The sequence below is a fragment of the Dipodomys merriami genome, unplaced genomic scaffold (assembly GCF_024711535.1).
Source record: "Dipodomys merriami isolate MVZ:Mamm:240054 unplaced genomic scaffold, mDipMer1.0.p SCAF_10, whole genome shotgun sequence".
NCBI lineage: Eukaryota > Metazoa > Chordata > Mammalia > Rodentia > Heteromyidae > Dipodomys > Dipodomys merriami.
Window position 1 is genome coordinate 40,068,522 of NW_027202271.1, and position 25,456 is coordinate 40,093,977.

General features: G+C 34.0%; 1 protein-coding gene across 1 annotated transcript in view; it reads right to left on the reverse strand.

Moving 5' to 3' along the window:
• Positions 1–25,456, reverse strand: part of Mgat4c (MGAT4 family member C) — a 180,788-nt gene that overhangs the window by 30,899 nt on the left and 124,433 nt on the right. The window contains exon 2 of the mRNA XM_069989435.1: positions 15,278–15,327. The gene's annotated coding sequence lies outside the window, so the exon portion shown is untranslated. The remainder of the gene's footprint in view (positions 1–15,277; positions 15,328–25,456) is intronic.

Sequence of the window (25,456 nt, forward strand, 5' to 3'; positions counted from 1 at the left end):
ACTAAAGTTACTAGATGGAGTGAGATAACCAAAATAAGATCTGGATTTAATGAGATAAAGATTGGGAAAACTGTGAAATTAATGAAACAAAAAGCTGTTTTTTGGAAAAAATCAATAAAATTGACAGAATTCTGGCAAGATTAACTAAAAAAAGAAGAGAAGAAGCCCAAATCAATAAGATCATGGGAAAAATTACAACAAATACCCAAGACATCCAAACTACTATAAAGAACTATTTCCAGAATCTATACTCACTAAGAAAGGTAAACCTAGAAGAAATTCGATGAATTTTTAGAGAAATACAAGTTGCCCAAACTGAACCAAAAAGAAGTAAATCAACTAAATAAGCAAAAACTTACAATGAGATATAGGAAGCAATCAAGTCTTCCAACAATGAAAAGCCCAGATGGATTCACTACAGAATTCTCTAAGACCTTTGAAGAGGAACTAATACCCATGCTACTCAAGAAATAGAAACAGAGGGAGCAATCCCAAACTCATTCTATGATATCCCACTCATCCCCAAACCAGGCTAAGACTCAACCAAAAAATAGAACTACAGACCACCAATCTCTTTGATGAACACAGATGCAATGCTCCTCAATAAAATTTTATCCAATAGAATCCAGAAACATATAAAAAGAATTATACATTATGATCAAGTAGGCTTCATCCCAGATATGCAGGAAATCAATAAATGTAATCCATCACATCAACAGATCCAAGGTCAAGAACCACATGATTATCCCTATTGATAAGGAAAAGGCTTTTGATAAAATACAACATTTATTCATGTTAAAAGCTGTGGAGAAAATAGGACTAGAAGGAACATTCCTTAAAACAAGAAAAGCCATATACGACAGACCCATAGCCAATATTATATTTAATGGGGAACCTATTCTCCTAAAAACAGGAACAAGACAATGATGCCCACTTTCTCCACTCCTCTTTAATATGGTTCTGGAATCTGTAGCCAGAGCAATAAGGCAAGAAAAAGACATTAAAGGGATCTGATAGGGAAGGAAGAAGTTAAACTATCCCTTTTTGCATATATGATATTATACCTAAGTGTTACAAAAACTCCACCTCCAAACTCTTAGAACTTATAAACCACCTCAGCAAAGTGTCAGGACACAAAATTAACCTAAACAAACAGCTGTCTTTCTGTACACACCAACAATGTACAAGGAGACAGGGAGATCAAGGAAACAACCACATTCACAATAGCCTAAAAAATCTAGGAATTAACCTAACCAAAGATGTAAAGGAACTATTTAATGAAAACTATAAAAGCCTAAAGAAAGAAATCATACAGGACACCAGGAAATGGAAGGACCTTCCATGTTCTTGGATAGGCAGAATTAATATAGTGAAAATGGCCATATTGCCAAATTCAATGCAATTCCCATTAAAATCCCAATGATGTACTTTACTGAAATAGATTCAAAATGCATATGTAACAACAAAAGACCTAGAATAGCCAAAGCAATTCTAGGCAAAAGAAACAAAACAGGAGGGATCACGATACCAGATTCCAAACTCTAGAGCCATTTTAACAAAGGCAGCTTGGTATTGGCACAAAAACAGACCCGATCTAGAAATAAAACTATATACTTAGAGTCAGCTGATATTTGACAAAGGAGTCAAAGACATACATTGGAAGAAGCACAGCCTCTTCAACTATTGGTGCTGGGAAAACTGGGGTGGTCACATGCAGAAAAATAAAAGTGGACCCTAGCCTGTCACCATGCACTAACATCAACTCAAATGGATTAAAGAACTTAACATCAAACCTGATACTCTGAAACTACTGTAGGACAGAGTAGGAGAGACACTTGAACTTATAGACACAGGCAGGAACTTCCTGAACAGAGTCCCAGGGTCACAACAAATTGGAGAGAGACTTGATAAATGGGACTGCCTCAAAATAAAAAAGTTTCTGCATAGCTAAAGAAATAGCAACCAAACTAGAAAGACAGACAACTAATGGGAAAAATATTTACCAGCAATATATCAGACAAGGGGTAAAACCAATTACTAAATGGGCAAGGGATCTAAGGAAAGACTTCTCAGAAGAAGAGATAAAAATGGTAAAGAAACAAAAGAAATGTCCATCATCCCTGGCTGTAAAGGAAATGCAAATAAAAATAACCCTGAGATACCACCTTACCCCAGTCAGAATGGCCCGCATACTAAATTCAGCCAACAACAAATGCTGGAAGGGATGCAGAAAAAGATGAACCACACTGCATTTTGAGAGCACTTTACAGTGAAGGTCACTCATGATTTTTGAGCTTCTGATAGAAATGATTACCATTTAAGTCAGGCTCCAGTGGCTCACACCTGTAATCCTAACTACTCAGGAGGCTGAGATCTGAGGATTTCGGTTCAAAGGCAGACCGGGCAGGAAAGTCTGTGAGACTCTTATCTCCAAAAAACCACCAGAAAAACAGAAAGTGGTGCGGTGGTCCAAGTGGTAGAGTTCTAGCCTTGAGCTGAAGAGCTGAAGGACAGCGCCCAGGCCCAGAGTTCAATCCCCTTAACAGACAAAAAAAAAAAAAAAAAAAAAAAAAAAGAAAGAAAGAAAGAAAAAGAAACAAAGGACCTCCACTCATCTTGTCATATCATTACTAAATGACCCCATGTTGTTGACCCCATATCCTATATCTATCTATCTAGATAGATAGATATATCTATATATAGATAGATAGATATAGATATGTATACACACACATCTGAGGGAAGCTAGGAGGAGGACACAAAATCAGAAGGAAGCAGGGGAAAATATAAGAGGCGCCCATCAACTACACTGGACATTGAAGAAAATGAACTAAACAACTCAAGGGCAGCAATGGGAGGGAGGGAGGAAATGAGAGGGATAGAGGGAACAGTTAACCCTAAGAAAGAGAAAAGAAATATAAAATATACTACTACCTGATGTGGAAGAAATAGTTGTATTGTCAACAATCATAGAATTCACAAACTTTTTAGACCTCAATAATGACAATTTCCCTCATGAATGTTAGAATGTATTTGTGACTTTAAGTATCACTATCTCACAAAACTGTGACCTTTGTGAAATGTATGTAATCACTTAACCAGAATAAAAATTATAACAAAGGAACTATTGAATGACATTTGTCCACCTCTGTTATATAAGACAGACTATTTCCACTGTCCTGAAAATCCTTCATGCTCCATATATTCATTCTTTTCTCCCTCCCTCAGCCTCTGACAATACATGGTCTTTTTTTAATGTCTCCAAAGTTTGCCTTTTCCAGAATATTAGCACTGGAATACTATGGCATGTAGCCTTTTTAAGTTGGATTACTGTACTTAATGATGTAAAAGGTTAAGGTTTTCCACATCTTTTTTTATCTTTCATATCTTACTTCTGTTTAGACCTGAGTCATATTCAATTTTGTGGATAGATCAAAGTTTATCCATCAACCTGTAGAAGGACATCTTTATTGATTCCAAGGTTTGGCACTTAAGGATAAAGCAACTTAACTAACCCAGATGTCCCTCAGTAAATGAATGGATCAAGAAAATGTGATACACGTGTGTGTGTGTGTGTGTGTGTGTGTGTGTGTGTGTGTGTGTGTGTGTGTGTGTGTACAATGGAATTCTATGCTTCCACAGAAAGAATGACACCACCTCATTTGTTAGGAAATAGAAAGACTTGGAAAAAATTATATTAAATGAAGTAAGCCAGGCTGAAAGAAACATAGGTCCCATGGTTTCACTTATTTGCAATAACTAGTATATGTCTAAGACAAGCACAAAGGTCAAAAGCTATGCACATATGACCGTATAAGATGATGCTAAGTGAAATGAACCCCAAGATATGGATACAAAAGGTTTTTTACTTTGTTGCTGTTGTTTTTCTAATGTACTATGTGGTTTTGTTTTTTGTATGTTGTTCCCCCTATGGTATAACCCCTCTTTTCACTGTATTTGATTCTAGTGCCCTTCATCATGTATATGCATGTTCTAATTTGGGGAGGGGAAGGGAAATAACAAAATGCTGAAACAAGGATACGTATTGACCCATTGTAACAAGACATTATGTTGAAAATGAACTTTACAACTTGTGGGAGGGAGTGAAGAGTTAGGGAGGTGGGGAGGGAAGGAATAGTAGGGGAAAAACAAAGGAGGGGGTAACAATACTCGATAGGAAATGTATTCATTACCTTACTCATGTAACTGTAACCCCTCTGATCTTTACAATCAAAAAAGAAAAAGAAAAGAAAAAGAAAATGTACTATGGCTCAAGTGGTAGAGCACTAGCTTTGAGCTGAAGAGCTGAAGAGCTGAGGGGCAGCATCCAGGCCCAGAAGACAAGCCCCATGACCGACAAAAAAATCATTTTGGCAGCAATTTTTCAAAGGATATTTAAAATATTGTGGAAACCAGCTCCACAAGGCAAAATTTAGTATATAGTATATATAATTTGTTCTATATGAATATATTGTCTTTTAAATGAATAAAGCATGCTGCTATATGCATAATCATTTTTACATCACTGCTACCAGCTTTCCAGTTTTGTAATTTGATTTTCAAATATTCATTGATATAGATCCATACACATATATGTATATATATGAATATTCAAATATATAATTGGCACATGATAAATTCATTAGTCTTCAAATCAGTCAAATTTTAGGATTAAAAGTGAATCTGTTTTTGTATGAGCATTTGCCTGACTATTTTATCATATTCTTTTTTTTCGTTCTTCATTAGTTCCTTTGGAAGAGTTTCTGTTCTCTTCCCTGGATAGACCATGAGAAGGTAGATTTGAATTTAATATCATCCCCCTGGAAGCATAAAGTCTCTTATTTGAGAGTCTTTTAATTTCTAATTAAATATCAATTCTTTCTGTGCTGAATAATTATGTTTACCAGAGCCATAATTAGACAGGATGGACAATTAATATTTCTCCTACCCAAGGGAGATTGTAAGACTAACAAGTTAGCTAAACAACTCAAGATTTGCAACTCATATCTGTCTGAGAGGTGATATAGTCATATAACAAGAAGAATGGAAAGCCAAAGGAGCAAGAAATAATACACACCCTCTCAAAACAAGATCATCTTTGCCCTTGTCTTTGCCACTGGATAGTGTCCATTTAGAATGTTCATTCATGTTGCTAATAATAGCATGTAATATCTTTGTAAAATTCAAATTTATCAAAATTCTATTCATGTTACATTTTGTAGTAAGTTTTTGGGAAATTGGGTTGGCACAGGTTTTGTTTCAGGAATTAGAATTCACTTATAAATTCACTTCAGGAATTTAAAGATGCTATTTACTTTTTCATGTGCCTTTGTTTCCATTTATATCTATATCTATATCTATCTATCTATCTATCTATCTATCTATCTATCTATCTATCTATCTATCTATCTATCTATCTATCTATCTATCTATCTCTGTGTGTGTATGTGTGTGTGTGTGTGTGTGTGTGTGTGTAGTGTGTGTGTGTGTGTGTGTGTGTGTGTGTGTGTGTGTGTGTGTGTGTGTGTGTAGTCTCCATTCTGGACTGTTAAATTAACTTGTACTTATGTTTCAAGAATCAAGGCTAAATATCATCTCATTTATGTATTTGCTTTATAGAAACAATTTAAAAGCCAGACTGACCTAGAGATCCATCTTGAATTTTCTAGTTACTTGCTGTGACATTTTAAGGACAGACTTACGTCTCAGCTTCCTAATTTTTAAGTTAGCTTATTAACACCTGGCTTGGATTGTTGTTTCTTTGATCATATGAAAGAATATCTAGAGCTTATAGTCATAAAATTGGCTGCCAGCTACAGTAAGTCTTTTCCTGACTTAAGAAAACTTCTAAACCTAGCCAAGTGCTAGCCAAGTAGATGGTGGATAAATAATTGTTAAAGTGATCGGTAAAATTCAAGTAAGTAGACTATCATTTCTAACATGGGTATAATTTGTGTGGAATATTTTTGTTACTTTTATAACAAATAATACTGTAGATAGAATCCAGGACCATGAGCTTTGCAAGGTTAATGTTCTAGCATTTGAACTATATATTAGACCTCTTTCTAGAATTTTGTTTTTGAAATACCTTACACTGGCTATGCTAGGGTTGACCTCAAACTCTTGAGCCTTCTGCTTTTACCTCCCTGGCTGGTTTTGATTGCAAGCCATGGTGTCTGCCTGATTATTTCTGATTCTTTTAAATCCCTAGTCATAAAGACAAATTACGCTGTGCTTGTATAAGTTTTCCATTTCTTTTCTTTCTTCTTTTCAACTTAGGGTCAAACAATTAAGAATAATTACTCAATAGATTGGAAGTTTCTTAACCTTGGTAGAATTTGCCATAGTGGAAGGAAAATATGTATGTCCATAGTTGGTCCAGAAAGATAGGATTGAAGTGTAGTTTGAGATTTAGATAAGAAAGTTAATGGACAACTGATTCAATGTAGGGACTGTATATGCTGTCAAATAATGGATAGCTTTTATTCATTTTTTGTATGCTTTGCAAGCATCCTATTTCACTACTAACAGATTGCTTTTGAACTACTTAGACTGAGATATGGCCTGCTAAAAACTAGTGAAATCTTGCAATAATGTGAGAACATGTACTGTTTCTCAGCTTTTGGCAATCATGATTTCATGCCTCAAAAGCTATCAGGAGGCAGGATACCCAAAAGAAAAGCATAGGGAAAGAGCTCATTAAATATTTCTTTAAGATTTTAAGTGATTATTTTCTCCAGATTAATTTTCTACAATGGGGACAGTCACTTGTATAATTTAATGTGGTTGTTCACGATATTAGTGATGACACTTTCTGCACAGCTAATGAGGACCTTCTAGGACAGATGTGTCACAATTAGTTTCTTGCCTAGAATTGTCACTTTATTTCTTGATAAATGTTTGTAGCCCTGGTTAACATTAAAAGAACTGTGAATGTGCAGTGAGCATAGAATAGAAAATGTATCAACTTTACTTTTAATTGCACATGGTTGTATTTGGGTAGGCATTATAGAACTAACCATTTAGTGATAATCAACAGATTTTGTAATTACAGGAAACAAAAGAGTTGGACAAAGTTGACCTTTTTCTTTTTGGTGCAGGTCCTGAGGCTTGAACTCAGGGCCTGGACACTGCTCTTGGGATTTTTATTTGCTCAAAGCTATATAGCTCTCTGCCAATTACGTGACAGTACCACTATCAGCTTTTTGGTGCTTATTTGGAGATAAGAGTCACATTGACTTTCTTGCCCAACTTGGCTTTGAATCAGTATCCTCACATCTCCTAAGTAGCTAGGACTGCAGGCATGAGCTACTAGCATACAGCTTTTGTTTTCCTTTTTAAGAAGATGCATTGGAAATCAAGTTGGAATGTATCAAATTCATTTTTCCTGTGTTGGAAATACCTTGCCTAGCAATGACTTGTAAAGGAACATGGAGAGAAAATAGATGTTTGTAGTCAGGTGTCATTTCAGAGAAATGCCAGGATCCTCAGGATTTCAGTTATTCCTTCAATTCATATGATTATCAACTAACATTATAATAATTTCTTCACATGTACATTTGCCTCAAAATCTCATTGTGGCAAAAATAAAAATTGGTTGTAGACCCTTTGTACAATGCTTGTTTCTGTAGAATGGTATTGAACTTTAACATGCTTATGGCATAGGGATGATGTTAGTGGATTCTAGAAATGTTCACTTTACAACTCAAACATGAGGTGTGCTTGTAACATATGTTAGTATTAGAGAGAGTAAATACCTTTCCAGCTTTTATTACAGGAAGCAAATCTTATTACATGGAATGGTTCGCTGGTATCAAAAAGAAACAATAAAATCCAGTGAAAAAGTTCGTTGTACCAGCAGTTCATAATCAATTTAGGTTATGGGCTGACAGTATAGCTTAGTGTTTGAGTACTTACCCAGAGTTCACAGGGCACTGAGTCCCAATCCTTAACTAATTAATGAAAAATAGTAAAAAAAAAAATCAAGATTAAAAAGGTAAGAATAAAAATTGATATTTGTGATAAATATTTATATATTTCTTCCAAATAGAAACATTAGTTGTACTGTAATAAAGGGAAATCTCCATCACTGGCTCAGTGATTAAATATTACATACAGTCTACTATTAACTAAACCAGGGACCAGTAGCTTATGCCTATAATTCTAGCTATGTAGAGGGCAAGATCTGAGGATCTCTGTTGAAAGCAAGCCTAGGCAGAAAAGTCCATGAGCCTTTAATTCTGATTAGCCAGCAAAATGTTAAACTAGAGTCATGGCCGAAGTGCTATAGTACCAACCATGAGTAATAACATAACTCAAATTCAAAATGATACTCCTAGAAAAAAATAAAGATGGAAAATTTAACCATTCTTGATACTAAAGAAAAAAATACTGTAGAGTTCAACTGGCTTATTCAAGTTTCTATTGACAGAAAAAACAATGTAAGGCTGCTTGACTTTCAGTGTAACAAATACACACCTAAAATTGTGTTAGCGTATACTATCTGCATGTTGCATATAGCCTTTGAATTTGATCACCAAACAATGCATAAATAATTTGTAATCAAATGTGGAAAAATTATAACTCCTAAGTCACAGTTAAGACCGATTTTCTGATATTGAGTTCACTTTAGAAAGTCTTGTGTTGTAAATCACTATGTTTATCCTATCAAGGACCAAATATAATCAGTTCAACACCATGTATGAAAAGTATAAGGTACAGTGTTGTGACTAAACTATTTCCCATTAGATACATTAATAACAGAAGGAATAAAAGATTCATATCTATTTCATTCTCTAGGTCTAAGTAGGACATGAAACAATGCACAAATTAATAGTGTGCACATTTATGTAAATAGTTGTATCCATCATCCCTCTGGAATTTTCTTTTGGTTTTGGTGATGGTTTGTAGAATCATTTGCTTGAATTAAATTTTCTAAAATTATTTCTATACAAATTCATGATACCATATTCATAAATATTTTGAAATGCAAGAAGTGAAAGATGAAGGAATGGATAGAAGATGGAAAGATTAAGAGAGAGGAAGAAAAATAGTTTATGAAAAATAGATAAATATATTAAAAACAATAACAACTCTGTGCACTAGTTGGGAAAAGCCCTAAAATAGGAATTTTTATTTACAACATTAGCAATGTTCAAATGATGTAGGTTTCAAAAAGATATCTACCAGAAGGAAAATCCTAAAACCAGAGAGAAAATATTATCATAATTTATAGCTTTCTTAAAATCACTTAATATTTAAATATCTGACTTCTATTTATTTTGACAATCTGAGAATGATGGTCTATTTTCGGAGTTGGTCTAAATTAAAATCCAATGTATTCAAAATAGGCATTTTGAATTTGTTTGGTGAAATAGAATGCTTTATGTTACATGCTTTATGTGCTTACAATTACATGAATATAAAGTAAGATTTTATTAGCCTAGCCCATACATATTTTGACAATAAAACATCTATATTTCTCATTGTCATTCATATTAAGTTACCAAACTTCTTATGAATTTCAAAATCCTGTGCTTTTCATGTAGTGTGAAACTTTCTCTCTGAAACTTTCATATCTGAAGCTCTGGGCTTTAAATGAGCATTTACTGGTAGGCTCAAAAATAATACATTGTATATGTAACTGCACCATTACTTCCAAATATGTCATTACAGATTACTATCACACATATAATAGTTAAGCCAATTAAAATAAGACAAAAATAATATTTTGTGTTGTCATTGCATTGGGAATAGGTATAACCTTTTGGCTTGCCTTACAAAGAAGTGGAATCTGTCTTCTCAGGTAAATTTAGTCTGACCTTTTAGTACATTTGGGCCCAAAGAATGCAGTAGAAATGTGGGGTGTCTGGAACTCAGCCATTCATATTATAGTTCTTGTTCTTGGATCATGCCCTCACTATCCTGGGATCAGACGCTGGATTGTATTCTAGAGGTTCATATGGTTATAAATAGTTCAGGATGTTGGGCTATCATGTAGGAACAAGGACATCAACTCAAAGGGAACTCTGCAAGTTAGTTTACTTCCAGAGAAGGGTATGGCATCAGCCCAAAATCGAGCAAGCAAGCACACAGAGCAGGCAGGCTGCTCCCTTTCTATCCCTCACCCAGCAGGCCCTGCCCCTCAGCTCAAATTGGCTGCCTTCAGATTCACAATATGCAAAACGATGTGGCTTACTGTTGGGAGCCAAAAGTTAAGTCTCTCATACTTTTTTTTTTTTTTTTTTGCAGTTTTTGCATTCTTCATTTTCTTTTTTTTTTTTTTTTTTTTTTTAAATTGTATTTTATTTTATTTGAGAACATACTGTACAAAGGGGCTACAATTACATGGGCAGGATAATGGATACATTTCTTACCAAGCATTGCAGCCTCCTCCTTTGTTTACCCTTCACTTCCCTTCCCGGCCTCCCCCCTCCCCCCACCCAATTTTACCCCCCTCCCCCCACCCAATTATACCCCCCTCCCCCCCCCACACCGGCATTGTAAAGCTGGTTTTGACATCTCCTTGGCTCAGGTCGAAATTTTCTGAATAGAGACCCGGAAGCACAACAAATCAAAGAAAGGTTGGACAAATGGGATTGCATAAGATTGCAGAGCTTCTGCAGGGCAAATGACATAGCTGGCAAGATCAATAGAAAACCCACCGATTGGGAGAAGATCTTTACTAGCCATACAACGGACAAGGGTCTCATATCTAAAATATACTTGGAACTCAAAAAATTAAACCACCCAACAACAAACCCTCAAAGAAACAACTGCCCAATAAATAAGTGGGCGAAAGACTTAAAGAGAAGCTTCTGTGAAGAAGAAAGAAGGATGGCCAATAGACACATGAAGAAATGTTCAACATCCCTAGCCATAAAAGAAATGCAAATCAAAACAACATTGAGATATCACCTCACTCCAGTTAGAACAGCAAAAATCAAGAACTCCAATAACAACAGATGCTGGAGGGGATGTGGACAGAAAGGAACCCTACTTCATTGTTGGTGGGAATGTAAACTTGTTCAACCACTTTGGAAAGCAGTATGGAGGTTCCTCAAAAGACTTCACATAGATCTCCCCTATGATCCAGCAATCCCACTTTTGGGCATTTACCCAAATGTTTACAAACAAGACCACACTAAAGCTACCAGCACAACTATGTTTATTGCAGCATTATTTACCATAGCTAAGATATGGAACCAACCCAGATGCCCCTCAGTAGATGAATGGATCAAGAAAATGTGGTATATATACACAATGGAATTCTATGCCTCCATCAGAAAGAATGATATTTCCCCATTTGTTAGGAAATGGAAAGGTTTGGAAAAAATTATATTAAGTGAAGTAAGCCAGGCCCAAAGAAGCATAGGTCCCATGGTTTCCCTTATTTGCAATATCTAGTATAGGAATGAGTCAAGCGGAAAAGGTCAGATAATGTGATGCTAGGAAAATGAACCCTTAAATATGTATTATAATGTTTTCGTTTCTTTCATGCATGTATTTCTAATGCATTTATAAGATTATTTCTTTGTTGCTTTGTATGTCCCTCCCCCACAGTGTAACCCCCGTTTTCACTATATTTGATGTCAGTATAACATGTGGAGTAGATGGGGACAAACAAGTCGTTTAAGGATTCAGGTGGACCTGTTGCAACAATGAGAAGTCTCTCATACTTGATAGGCTTAACTATCTCACTGGAACAACCTGAGGCTGAGTTTACAGAATCCCACCTTTACACCACGCCCTAAAGTAAACACCCTGCAGCTACTAACGACCACCTTTTCACCCCGCCCTAAATCTACTAACCACCACCTTTGCACCACGCCCTAAATCCAAGCATATAAATACCCTTGTGTGAAAAATAAAAATTGGCAGCTTGATCAGAAACCTTGTCTTGCTGTCCTTCTTTGTGTCTCTTGTCCCTTCATTCCTTCTCGCTTAGGTTCATTGCCCTGGTTGAAGTCCTGCGGGTCCGGACAGCTTACCAAACCGGATACAAGTAAAATTCAAGGAACTTCTAACTAGATGTCTTAATTAAAGTGATCAGGAAACAGTTGTATGTAACTAAAATATAATTTAAACGAGTCAAGCCACCTGGCAAAAGCAGGAAGCCTTCAGAAAAACAATTCTCCTAAAACTAACAGAAAGGAAGCAAACTACTTGATAGAAAAGATGCCATTCTCACAATATGAAAGCCTGAGGCATATTAATCAAGGGCATCCTAAAGTTACCAGGCTCTACACAACCCAATAGCCAAGTGACTTCAGTCAAATCCAGTGTGGGAGGTAGGTAGAGTAAAGCCATTAAGTCATTGGATTTCACACTATGCTCTGGGATTTCAAGGAGTCCTAAACAACTTTTTAAGATGTACTGCAATATAAAAATATTTTTATAATGATAACAGAACATTGTCTTTTATTTCTCATTCTAAAAGAATTTTGGTTGTTTTTTAAAGGTAGTGTAATGGTTGGTTGGTATCAATACAAAGTAAATATAGATGCAAATATGAGGGGAAGCAGCCTTCTGTTAACTCAAGAATTTTAAGAGTTCAGAATAAAATTCCAAATAATATGAACTTCTAAAAAATATGTTTTGAAAATTCAACTCTTTTTCATAAAATACACTGTTTACATTCTGTTGTTAATGTTAAAAGCAATGACAAATGTGCAACCATTTCTATCTTATGTTCTAAACTGTATTAAATACTATATGAGTAAAACTCAGATACCTAGAGCTCTTTAGATTTTACAATTTTTTATAAAGAAAGTGTAAGGCAAAAAAAGTGACAACGGCTGAACTTTGGATTTTTGCAGCATCTCTCCATTCTGAGAATAGAAATTATTTCTAAAGAAACATCAGTCTGCTTTGTCCCTTGTGACAGAACTTCTCCAGCACACTGTGAAGTTCAAAAGCATTGCAACCCTAAGCCACAACAATGTTAAGTCATTTTCAGACTTACTGTTTTATAACTACAAAATGAAGCTTATTTCCTTTCCAATATAGGGGAAGAAATATTGACTAATACTCATGTATTTAGTTGGTAGGTAAACTTGCCTATTTCACACAAAGCCATAAGTTCTGCAGAATATGGAAGCATAGAATTTGAGAAGTCTAAGAAAAGATTGTGTATTGTCCTATTCAGTTTTAGCCCTGTTTTCCAACTATATTATGGGTAATTTCATTAAAGAGCGTGAATGGTATTTTGTGAATTATCTACTTAGTTAAATAGTATGTATTACTGATAATGATATGAATCTCAAAAGCAAAAAATTAACTAATGTGTGTTTGGGAAATCTAAAAGATCAGAAATGGACAAAAATGAAAGTTTTGTATTCTCTTCAAAGACAGAGACATGCTAAGACCGTATTAATTTTCTCTGTTGACAAGGCATAATGATTTGTTAAGATTAATGTGATAAAGACTAAGCTTGAGGAAGGAGAAGCAAGTCATAAAAGTATATTGGAATTATGGAAGGAAAGACCGAGGCCCAAAAGACATAGGAAATTAGTTTGAAATGGATTTAGCAGAGGTTACTTATGAAATTTAAGTCCTAAAAAAATTACTATTCATACTCTCTGTAGAAGAATAGCATGGTATGACTGTTATAAACCTAGCACTCGATTCTCTGATTTTAGTCAATGTATTGATTCTATGTAGCCAAGGCATAATAAAATTGCATAGATTTTTTTTTTTTGGTCCATCATGGGTCTTGAACTCCTGGCCTGGGCACTGTCCCTGAGCTCTTCAGATCAAGGCTAGTGCTCTACTACTTGAGCCACAGTGCCACTTCTGGTTTTCTGGTGATTAATTTTAGATAAGAGCCTCAGGAGTAGGCTTTGGGCTAAAGTAAGTTTAAATTTCATTTACACAACTGTAAAATTGATACAGCATCAACATGTGAAAAATAGTTTGTAACATAGTTCCTCATATTTTCTTCTTGTAATTTCCATTTCTTTAGTTTCCCTTTCTTTAATGATTTTACCCATGCATTTAACCCTTGGTCTATTCAATATCTCTTGTCAAGATATAAAGAAATGTCCTGCTGTTTGTAAGTCTGGAGATGTACAAGAATCCTGATATTTATTAATCCTAGGAATTCACTTTACAATCTTTAAGAAATAGCTTTATAATGAATGTAATAAAAGCTTATCTGAGGATATGTTAACATTAAGAAAAAAAAGAGCCTCAGGAATGCCTGGGCTGGCTTTGAACTGTGATCCTCAGATCCCAGCCTCTTGAGTATCTAATATTACAGCCATGAGCCATTGGCACCTGGCTGCATGCATGTATCTTTAAATATAAATTTTATAAGAATCTTTGACCAGGCATGGCAAATAAAATTAGTGAAGCAGGAACCTTGGAAGTTACAAAGTCAGTATATCAAGATTCAGTATAGAATTTCTACCAAGCCTTGGAATATCTGAAGTTCTGATTTAATTCTCCACAAGAAAAAGAGTGATGGAGAAATTTCATGGAAGACAGTCTTTAACTGCTTCTCATGGGAAATAAAACCTATTGGGGAATACAATCTGAGAGAAAAATACTATCGAAATCCAATAGTTCACAGAAGCCAACCTAGGTATAAAAGTCTTCAAGATTCTATCTCCAAAACAATCAGCAAAAACTTGGCTGGAGGTATGATTCAGTTGTAAAGTGCCAGCTAAAGGGTCAGGGTCTTGAGTTCAAATCTCAATACCAGCTAAAGATAAAGGAAATTCTAAGGGATGAACTTCTACTAAGTAGATAAGATGAAAAAGCTGGGAAGAAGTGTTTACATGAGATTAAATGTAGTATAGCAGACAAAATACAATGACCAGAAATTTGTGGAATAATAAAAAGATATAATATTAACACCAGTCTGAGGCTTCTAAAAGGAAAACTGTCTATTGTACTCATATTTTAGGAATGAGTTAAGATGTTGATATTTGTGTGTGTATCTGTGTGCTCATGCAGACAATCTCTGGAAGACGCCTTAATTAAATAGGTAATTATGTTTTTATTTTGTGCAACGATTTGATTTTATCCTATAGTGAATACATTTTCAACTTGTAATTGAAATATCAAGTGACATGTTTTTTTTCTTGGGAATTATAAAAAAAGTCCTCTATAATTTGTTGTGAATACAAAAATCTGAGGAGACACTTCCCTCAATTTGGGTAATAGGCAACTACTTCAAGACAATATATATATATATATAGTATATATACCTTTGATAATGTATGGAAAGTTTATAGCTTCTCAAAAGATCATTATGAATAGCAGTGAATCTCACCTTGAGAAAGAAGTTGTCATAATCTGTCCTGTACAGAAATTCTTGACACTCTGGAAAAAGGAAACCTAGTATTATTAACAAAACCCATTGGTTCAATATCCTAAAAGTAAAGAGATTCCTTAGACATTTTTAAGACACTGCATTTTCCTCAGATTTGTTAATTTTGTAAATTGAAAGAAAAACATAGACTAGAGAATTGATTTTTATTTTCATATATCTAAGCATGATACGTTTCTTTGTACACTTATATTATGTTCTGACAAATTTTAAATTAAATATTTGAATGATACGTTTTAGAATATTATATACAGGCATAGATATAAAATTATTTCTTAAGATTTTCACTGATTTTTCTATACAAGCCAGTAAATTGAATATATTTTATATTGTTTCACTTAAGCACAGAGCTTTTTATTTCCAAAATGTAACTTCCATACTAATGAGCCTCACTTGACTTAAAATGTACATAGTCCAGTTCCTTATGCATTTATCCATGTTATTGATTTTCTGTCATATGTAAAGTGTTAAAATATTCAAGAGATTGCTTCTGCTACAACTGTATTAGTTCGTTGCCTAGAACATAGTGTGAATGTCTGTCAAACTATGTTAACAAGGGTTTTCAGAAGAAACCCATGAAGCTATAATGTAGTCAGTGTATGAAACATGCAATTTTACTACACAAAGGTACTTGGAGCAACAAGCATGTTACTTTGTACTATCATATAAAAATAGTATTTTCATTTAAAAAATGATTCAGTGCTATTAGATATCTGAAAAGGACCAGTCAGACTGTTCACAGGAGTTTCACTCTATGTAAACATAGTTTTCTCAATCTATTTCTTCACCGTAAGACATCTGAGCTACTTCGTGTTGTGGTTAGCTGAACAATACTGCCATAACCATATTTATGAAAGTGTCTTCATATTATCCTGATTTATAAACTTTTGAATAAATACCTACACAGTTTCTATGTTTAGGTCTATTGTTTTTCCTAAAAACTGCTTTCCAGAGTAGTTGAAAAATCTCACATCCCTATAATTGGTGTATTGGTATTTCTTTCCCCTCACCTCCATGCCAGCATCTGTTGTTGACTGTATTCTTGAGGACCATTCTAACTGGAGTGAGATGTTTTGATTTGCCTTTCCTGTGGCCAGACATAATGAGAATTTCTCCACATTGTCTATGGGTCATTTTGACTTCTTCTCCAGAGAAGTCTCTATTTAGATTTTTTTGCCCACTATTAATTATGTTGTTGATTCTTTTTGACTTACTATGCTGAGCTCTTTATATATTCTAGATCATTGGCATAAAACTGGCAAATATTTTTCTTCCACTCTATAAGCTGTCTTTCTAGCTTATTAATGATGTTCTTTACCATGCAGAAACTTCTTAGTTTAATACAATTCCATTTTTCAATTCTCTCTTTGATTTGCTGAGCCTTTGCAACTTTACTCAGAAAGTTTTTTGTCTGTGCCAAGAAGTTCTAACATAACCCTGCTCTTTCATGTAGTGGTTTCACTGCCAGGTTATGTGCTAGTGATCACAAAAATATTAACCAAAGCATGGTATTTGTAAGGGAGAATTCTTAGAAAAATGACCTTACAGTCCAACAAAATGAAATCCAGAAATGTGGTATTTGAAAAGAGCAGGGGAGGAAGATGTGCAGGATATAGACAAATGAGAAGAGAAAGAGGGGGGGGGAGAATGCAGTCATAATATGAAATGCATATCCTAGAAAACTAGGAACATTGAGAGGAAAGACTGGGTTGGGAGAGATGAGGTAATACAGTGAAAGAGGTGATACTGATTAACCTACATTTTACTGTTTTTGTTGAATAGCATCCTATGAAAGAAAAACACAATTGAAATTGGCTGTATTGAATTAAATTTTCCTGCATCGACTTCATTGAGTCTGTTGTTATGGCTCTTGTGTATAATTTCATTGAGTTCTTCAGTTGCAAGATTTCCATTCCATTCTTTTATATCTCCCTCTGCTGTATTTCTTATGCACATCCTAAGTTATTTTCCTAAACTCACTGGAATAATTGCCCATATCTTTCAATATTTTGGTGATCTTACTTTAAGATGAATTTTGAAAGGAATTAAGATTTCAATCATTTCACATGTTTGGATTACCGAGGGTTATATCCCCTGTGTATATTATATTTCTTTGACTTCACATTTTTTGTTGTGTGTGTGTGGATGTGTGTGGCTTATGCATGACTACCTGTGCAATTATTTCAGCAATCATTTTTGTTAGTGTTTATAGTTTTACTGTAGGAGAGAAATTTTTACTGTGCATAGGTATAGGGTGTACTTTTGGCTTAGTATGATTGTGTGGTAGTCCTGTGGCTCTATGGTCTGTGTTCCAGTGAGCAGGACTGCCAATGATACACACAGGCTGCACAATAATCTCTCTAATAGAGAGAGTGCACATGCACTACCAGCCATGCATCTTCTATACAAGTCCATATATTGGTATGGAAGACAATGCACTGTGTAGTCTCCAAAGCTAGCATTTCATACTATCTGCTTAGCATAAAATCTGTGAAACTGGGGTCCAGGTGTTTCAATCACCCATTTGAATATTATGGAACAATAGAAGAGTCTGAAGTCTTGAGAACGGAAAAACACTGTGGCTACTAGCCCCTCATGGTGGGCTAGTCTCTAACAGTGTATCCAGTTCCAATATTTCATTGAAACATATCAGTTTAAGGCATAAAGATGGACAGGGAAAGCAGATTCTTACTCTCTGGCAGTACAGACACATGGATCCATGCAATTTTCCAAACTACTTTGGATCGTCTTAATACATCAGGAGCCTCTGTGAAATTTTCTGCAGTGTCAATGGGAACTTTTGGAGGTATCTCTACATTATCTACCTCCAAAAGGAAAAAATATGATTTGATTTTAAGCAGACATAGATAGAATAGAGAATATGTAAAAGATGAGGAACCTCAAACTCCTTTATGTGGTACTTTTTTGTAAATTTTGCACTCCACAGATGTCTTGTAATTTCTCTATTTCCACAGTACTTCTTCTTCAGTTACTCCAGTGAGCTTAGAATTGTTATTTTGGTCCCTTTCTGTGAGGAGGACAAATAATAAACTCTATTTAGTCTCCTTGATAACATTTTCCAGAAACAGTAAATCCACTGGCAAAACTAACTTAAAGAATCTTTAGCAACTGGAGCTATATTTTTATCTAGACTTGCCTACTGGGCAAAATCCTGAGTTAGATCTCCAACACTACGAAATGCTAATTAAATTATTTGTTATTTTCAATTAATTTACAATATTTACATGAACTATAGACATTTATCTACAGAACATGTTTTGATAACTTCATAGTAAAATTTAGTCATGGTGTCATAATTAAAGACATAAATTTATATTATTTTTAGGTTTTAGAAATATACATTTTGTTTTTGTTGTAAAATCTTTAAAAAGTGTTACTTTAAAAAGTAATGAAAAATGGCCAAACTTTCTACAGCTATGGGAACCTAAAAGGTATTATGAATTTGTGATAGCAATGAAAGGCTTGCAAAAAACAAAGTCTAGATAATAAGAGAAATGACCTTCTTTAATATGCAGATACTTAAATGCACTTTACATAGGTTCTGTAAATTAGGGGCTACACATATTGCTTGAGTCTTAAGAATATCAACTATTGATGTATTTTATATTAAATTAATCAATAAGCAGTGCACATTTGCTGCATTCTTCCCAGTCAGTTTCCTCCATGAACACATGAACAGCTTCAAGAATGAAATCAACCACAGAACATCACTTAACAAAATTTATGTCCAATAAGGAACCCAAAACATGAGAGAAAGTGAAAGACAGAAAAATTACTTCTCACAAAAATCTATGCTCATCTGAATCTTAAATCATGTATTCTTTTCCCTTCCTATCAGTCTTGATGTTAACCTTACAGAATAAAAATGGGTTAAACTGACTGTACTTCTCTGGTCAGGGATATATCCAATTCCCAGAGCTTTCATCATTAATATTTTATGACTCTCACTGATCTGTCCCATCAAGAAAAAAATTTATCTTTCTTTTGTGCAAGCAGTACCTGCCCCATAATAGATTTCAGCTCTCTAAGCTGGGTAGTGAAACACAAGTTGCAGCCAAAGCACAGGGAAGTAAAATGCTCACTTTAATTCTTTTTACTGGAGACTGCCTGCCTTTTACTGGAGTTGCAAAGTCAGCCAAGCAAAGTAAGAAATCTTTGGGGAATGATGAAGTGTCAGTTCCTTGCCAACTTACTTCAGCCATCACATGTGAATGCCTACATTGTTTAACTGACTTTCAAGGAGATGATTAGCCGGAGTGAATTTTTTTTTCTTAGACATTTATATGGAGCTTTAGTAACTAGAACATCACCTTATTACCTTTGGCAACTGGAACTATTGAGTCGATCTTGGGAATTCTTTTCATTGTAGATGGGGTGACTAAAAAACTAATGATCTCCAAACACTTCAAATGGAAAAAGCAAGACATTTTCCCATTGGGTGAACACAGAATGTCTCACCTTACCTGAACTAAGGATTCCATGTATATAAGCTCCAGTTTAGAGTTTAGTATTCCCTGGGCAGTATTAATCCACAGAAAAGCAAAACAGGAAAGAGCACTCTAAAACCTCTTTTACAGCCAGAAGCAGGGAAAAATTCCATGAGATTGATCTTGGAAATGATTTCTTGTATCAGACCCTCAAAACAGAAACAAACAAATGGGATTGCATCAAACTAAAAGGCAGAATCACAAAAATGAAAAAAAAAAAACCTCTCTTATGCTGAAAAATCTTTGGAGTAAAAGTAATTAAACAAATATTCTACATGTACAAGTAGCCTAAAATATTATTGATTTTTACAAATTATAAAACAGTTTGTAAACAACAAAACACAGTAAGGAAAAGTGTAAAAACACCATCATTTTTCAAATAATTTATCTAATACTGAATAAATATCCTAAATATATTTGAAATTTAACAGCAAGGAAACAGCCTGGGTTAAGAATTGGCAAAAGACCTAAATAGATATTCCCCTAAGAAAAATCACATAGAAATGGACAATAGGCATATAAGAACATGATTAAAATCACTAAATACTAGGAAAATGTAAATTGAAACTACAACTAGAAATTACCTCATACCTTTGATAACACTAATATAATATGATGAAAAATAGAAAAAGAGACTACATGAAGAAAAGGGAAACTCTTTGGTATAAATGTGAATTATTACTGTCATTATGGAAAATTATAGGTTTTTCAAATATTAAATATAGAATTACCACTATTAAACATAAACCAATCTCACTACTGGATAACTAGCCAAAGTGAATGAAATCTGAAGTATGTTGAACAGATATCTGCATTCCATGTTCACTCTAGTATTGCTCACAATAGCCCCTCAGTTGTCAAGGAGAAAAAGACAATATAATTTCACAAACACACACAGTAATAGTTGGACTTGGAAAAGAAGAAAAATGTCATTTCTAACAACACAGATAAATCTGAAGGGCATTATGCTAATTTAAATAAACCAGAAAAAGAAAGAAACATACAATGATCTCACTTATATAAGATTTCTAAAAACATCCAACTAATAGAAGTATATAGTCAAATATAGGTTATAGAATCTGAAGTGGGGTGAAAAGATTGGGAGAATGTTCAATGATTTGGGCAATGTTCAGGAAAAAAATATAAAGTATCAAATAGAAGGAATAATTGATTTTTACTGACAGGTCTATTGGATAATACAGTGACCAGAATTAATAACAGCTTTTGAATGCTTGAATATTGTTGAGAGTAAAAAAACATGCAAAGTTATGCACATGTTTTACAACTTGTCAATAAGTATATAGTTAAAATATATTTTAGTATACTGTATATAATATGTAAACATTATATATATGATATATATAACTAATACATGTAATTTTTATTTGCCAATTTAAAACACTAAACATATGAAGGAGTATAAATGAAACAGTCATAGCAACAATAGCATGCAAGAAAGGAAGATTTGCACTGGTTTTCTAGTTACTGGGTCTAACTATTCCACTAGTCACCTGTTCTCTTGGGAAGGTGTGTGTGGTTCTCTGACATGGATGAAAAGATTATTTTTTGTAGAATGTTAGGGAGTGCACAATCAAAAAGAAAGCTTGGTTTCAAAGAAATACTTTCTTTCAAATAAGAATTTGGGATTGAAAGCTACAGGAAACAAATATTTCTTTTCTTTAGCACCCCTATCTCAAATTTTAGTTATATTATAATGAACTATATTCAACACCTTTCTGTGAAAGATTCTGTTAATTTGGAGCATAACTATACATCCAGAGTCTCATACACTATTGACAATAAAAGTTCAGTAAGATTATGTTAAAACTTGCCTATTTTTCTCTTCTATTAACTACCTACGAATATGGCCTGAAAATAAACTTCAATAGTATTGGCATAAACTTCAATGATATTTGGATAAATGTGATACTTTATATAAACTGTAGCTCATGTTCTGACTTTTACATTATGTTAGAAATTGGCTAATACCTTTAAGTTTACATTTTAGTACTCAGTTAACCATCTTTTAGGGGACTAAAATATAGCTATAAAAATAATTCAAAGGTAATGTATTAAGAAACATGATAGATTAGTTTCAAGACATATAGGTAAATGTCAAGCATAAATACATGAAATGATACTCTCAATAAAGAGAAACGTATGAATAAATGCTTTGGGATCAATAGTATATACAGCACATCATTTTGGTGATGTTGAGGATAATGTAGCTCAGAATGGTTGATAAAATGTTATACCTCAGTAAGACCATTTAAATCTTGCTCCCTCAAATATTTATCTCTTTAATGTGTGTCACGGAAATGTGTATGATTCTCCTGAAAAGATCAACATCCAATTCTCATGCTAATGTAGCATTCCTAGAAGTATACGAGAATATTTTATTTGTCATATTTTAGCTGAAAGCTGTTGCTCTAGACTTTTTAAACCTGTATAGACTTAAAATGAGTGAGCACAAGGAGAATGCTAGTGTGTTTTCTTTTGGTGTTTATCTGTGATATATCTTTTGATATGTTTCCTTTCTTCTCTAAAGAACAGGCCTTTTTCTATACTCTGGATTCTTAGTTTGTTTTGCCACAACTTCAGCCTTCTCATCCAACTTACACAGCCCTTCTCAAAGTCCTTCGCATCAGTACTCTTTAGCTATGTAAATTAATTGCTAGCTGCTATACCCATGAAGAGTTTATGTCAACTACGAGTTTAAGTAAGATAAGTTTGCTATGTAAATTACTTTTAGACATATTTCTGGATAATTTGAATTGGTTCAGAACTCAATAAAGTCTTTATTTTTACAATAACTCCTTACATCTTTTATGTTATAATCTGTTACTTTTTATTTCAATTCAGAAAGCAATATTGTTTTAACTTCAAAAGCTTTTAGTATATAAAACAGTGCATTTACAATAAAATAAAATAAAGTAAAAGTTACATGCAAATATAATATGCTAAAATTTTGAAACATTTACTTATTTCCTGAAATTTAAACTCAAAATAGTTTTCCAGAAGCTACTGTAAATTTATATCATATGACTTAAAAATATGCAAATCCTATAGTCTGTAGGTCTCAAAACTCTAAAATTTACAGATATCAGATTGTTTTATAAAATTATGTAAACTCATTAACTTTTACTTCTTAAATATTTTATTGTCAAGATACACTGTACAGAGGGGTTACAGTTACATGAGTAAGGTAATGAGTACACTTCCTATGGAGCATTGTTACTCCCTCTTTGGTTTTCCCCTATCATCCAACTCCTCCTTCCCCCATGTTTGTATGTTTCCAACATAGTGTCTTGTATGTCTCATTGTTACAATGGGTCAATCTGTAATGTCCTTTCAGCATTTTGTTGTTTTTCTTTCCCTCCTCAAATTACAAAAAATATTTATACAAGATGCAGGGCACAGGAATCAACTACAGTGACAATAGGAGTTTTACCTTGGGGGAAGAACATACAAAAGAAACAAAAAAAATCACATAGATCTGCTGAGGGGCATCTGGGTTGGTTCTATATCTTAGCTATGGTAAATAATGCTGCAATAGACATAGTTGTGCTGGTAGCTTTAGTATGGTCTTGTTTGTGATCATTTGGGTAAATGCCCCAAAGTGGGATTGCTGGGTCATAGGGGAGCTCTATGTGGAGTCTTTTGAGGAACCTCCATACTGCTTTCAAAGTGGGTGAACAAGTTTACACTCCCAGCAACAATGCAGTAAGGTTCCCTTCTGTCCACATCCCCTCCAGCATCTGTTGTTATTAGAGTTCTTGATTTTTGCCATTCTAACTGGGGTGAGGTGGAATCTCAATATTGTTTTGATTTGAATTTATTTTAAGGCTAGAGAGGTTGAGTAGATAAATGGATCAAGAAAATGTGGTCTTTATATAAAATGGATTTCTATGCCTCCATCAGAAAGAATGACATCGTCCCATTTGTTAGGAAATGGAAAGGCTTGGAAAAAATTATATTAAGTGAAGTAAGCCAGACCCAACGAAACATAGGTCTCATGATTTCCCTTATTTGCAATAACTAGTACATGAGTAGGACAAGTATAAAAAGTCAAAAGCTATGTACCTATGACCATATAAGATGATGTTAAGCGAAATTTACCCCAAGATAGAGACACAATTGTTTTTTCTTTCTTTCTATTGTTTCTAACATATTTATCATGTACCATGTGATTTTTTGTTTCTTTGTATATTCCTCCCCAATGGTATAACCTCTGTTTTCACTATATTTGATGTCGGTGCACTGAATCTTGTATTTACACTTATCTAATTCAGGGAATGGAAGGGAAAAAAACAAAATGCTTTTAAATAGGGATACAGGTTGAGCCATTGTAACAATGAGATCTACAAGACAGTATGTTGAAAATGAACTTTACAACTTTGGCAGGGAGGGAATGGTAGTTGTGGGGATGGGAGGGAAGGGATGGTAGGGGAAAAACAAAAGAGGAGGCAACAATGCTTGATAGGAAATGTACTCATTACCTTGCTCATGTAACAGTAACCTCTCTGTACAGTATTTTTACAATAAAGAACATTGAAAAATCACATAGTACATTAAAAACAACAGCGACAAAGAAAAAAAAACTTCTTGTGACCCTATCTTGGGGTTCATTTCAGGGATGCAAAGCTGGTTCAATATATATAAAGCAATTAATATAATTCATTACATCAAAAAAAGCAAGGATAAGAACCACACGGTTATCTCAATAGATGCACAAAAAGCATTTGACAAGATCCAATACCCCTTTATGATAAAAGCTTTGGAGAAACTAAGAATCCATGGAACATTCCTCAATATAATTAAGGCTGTGCATGATAAACCTACAACTAGCATTATACTTAATGGTGAAAAGCCAAAGCCATTTCCTCTAAGTTAAGGAAAGAGATAGTGAAGTTTTCTCTCTTCACTCCTTTTCAATTTAGTATTAGAATGCTTAGCTAGAGCAATAAGACAAGATGAAAACATAAAGGGAATCCAAATAGGAAAAGATGAAGTAAAACTTTTACTGTTTTGATGACAATTTTTTATGAAGTTTGTATGGCTATTACCCATCATAATTTTCATAATTTTATATTTTATAAAAAAATCAGTTAACTGGTCTTAGCTACTTTTCATTAACATTTATCTTCACTTTCGTAATTCTCCTTTTGCTCCAGAAATTCCATATTCTGTTAACAGAAGATTAGATGTTTGGTTCATTGCTTTCTTATTGATTCTTTTTTTTTTTTAGTTTTGAAATCAACCTCTAATAGTTTCAACTTAGATAAAGTTCTGTGGAATTTTCTCTTGAATTTAATTTGAATGAAGAAAGCTTGAGATTTGGTCAACATATTCTCTTGATGACTCATTTTTATCTGTTGGTTTTAAAACCACTAAATTGATGTTAAAATTACTTTATGATATCTTCCTGTCTTTTCATTCATGATTGAAAACAGGAAAGGTGAATATATAAGCTCCATGAAAAAAAAACATATAGCCTCAATCAGAAAGACAATGTGAATCTCAGGTTCTTTTGTTAAAATCACTCTTTTGTTAAAACATAGCATCTAGCTATCACTTTGGGAAAGATTAAAAGCAGAGGAAGTCATTGCATTTT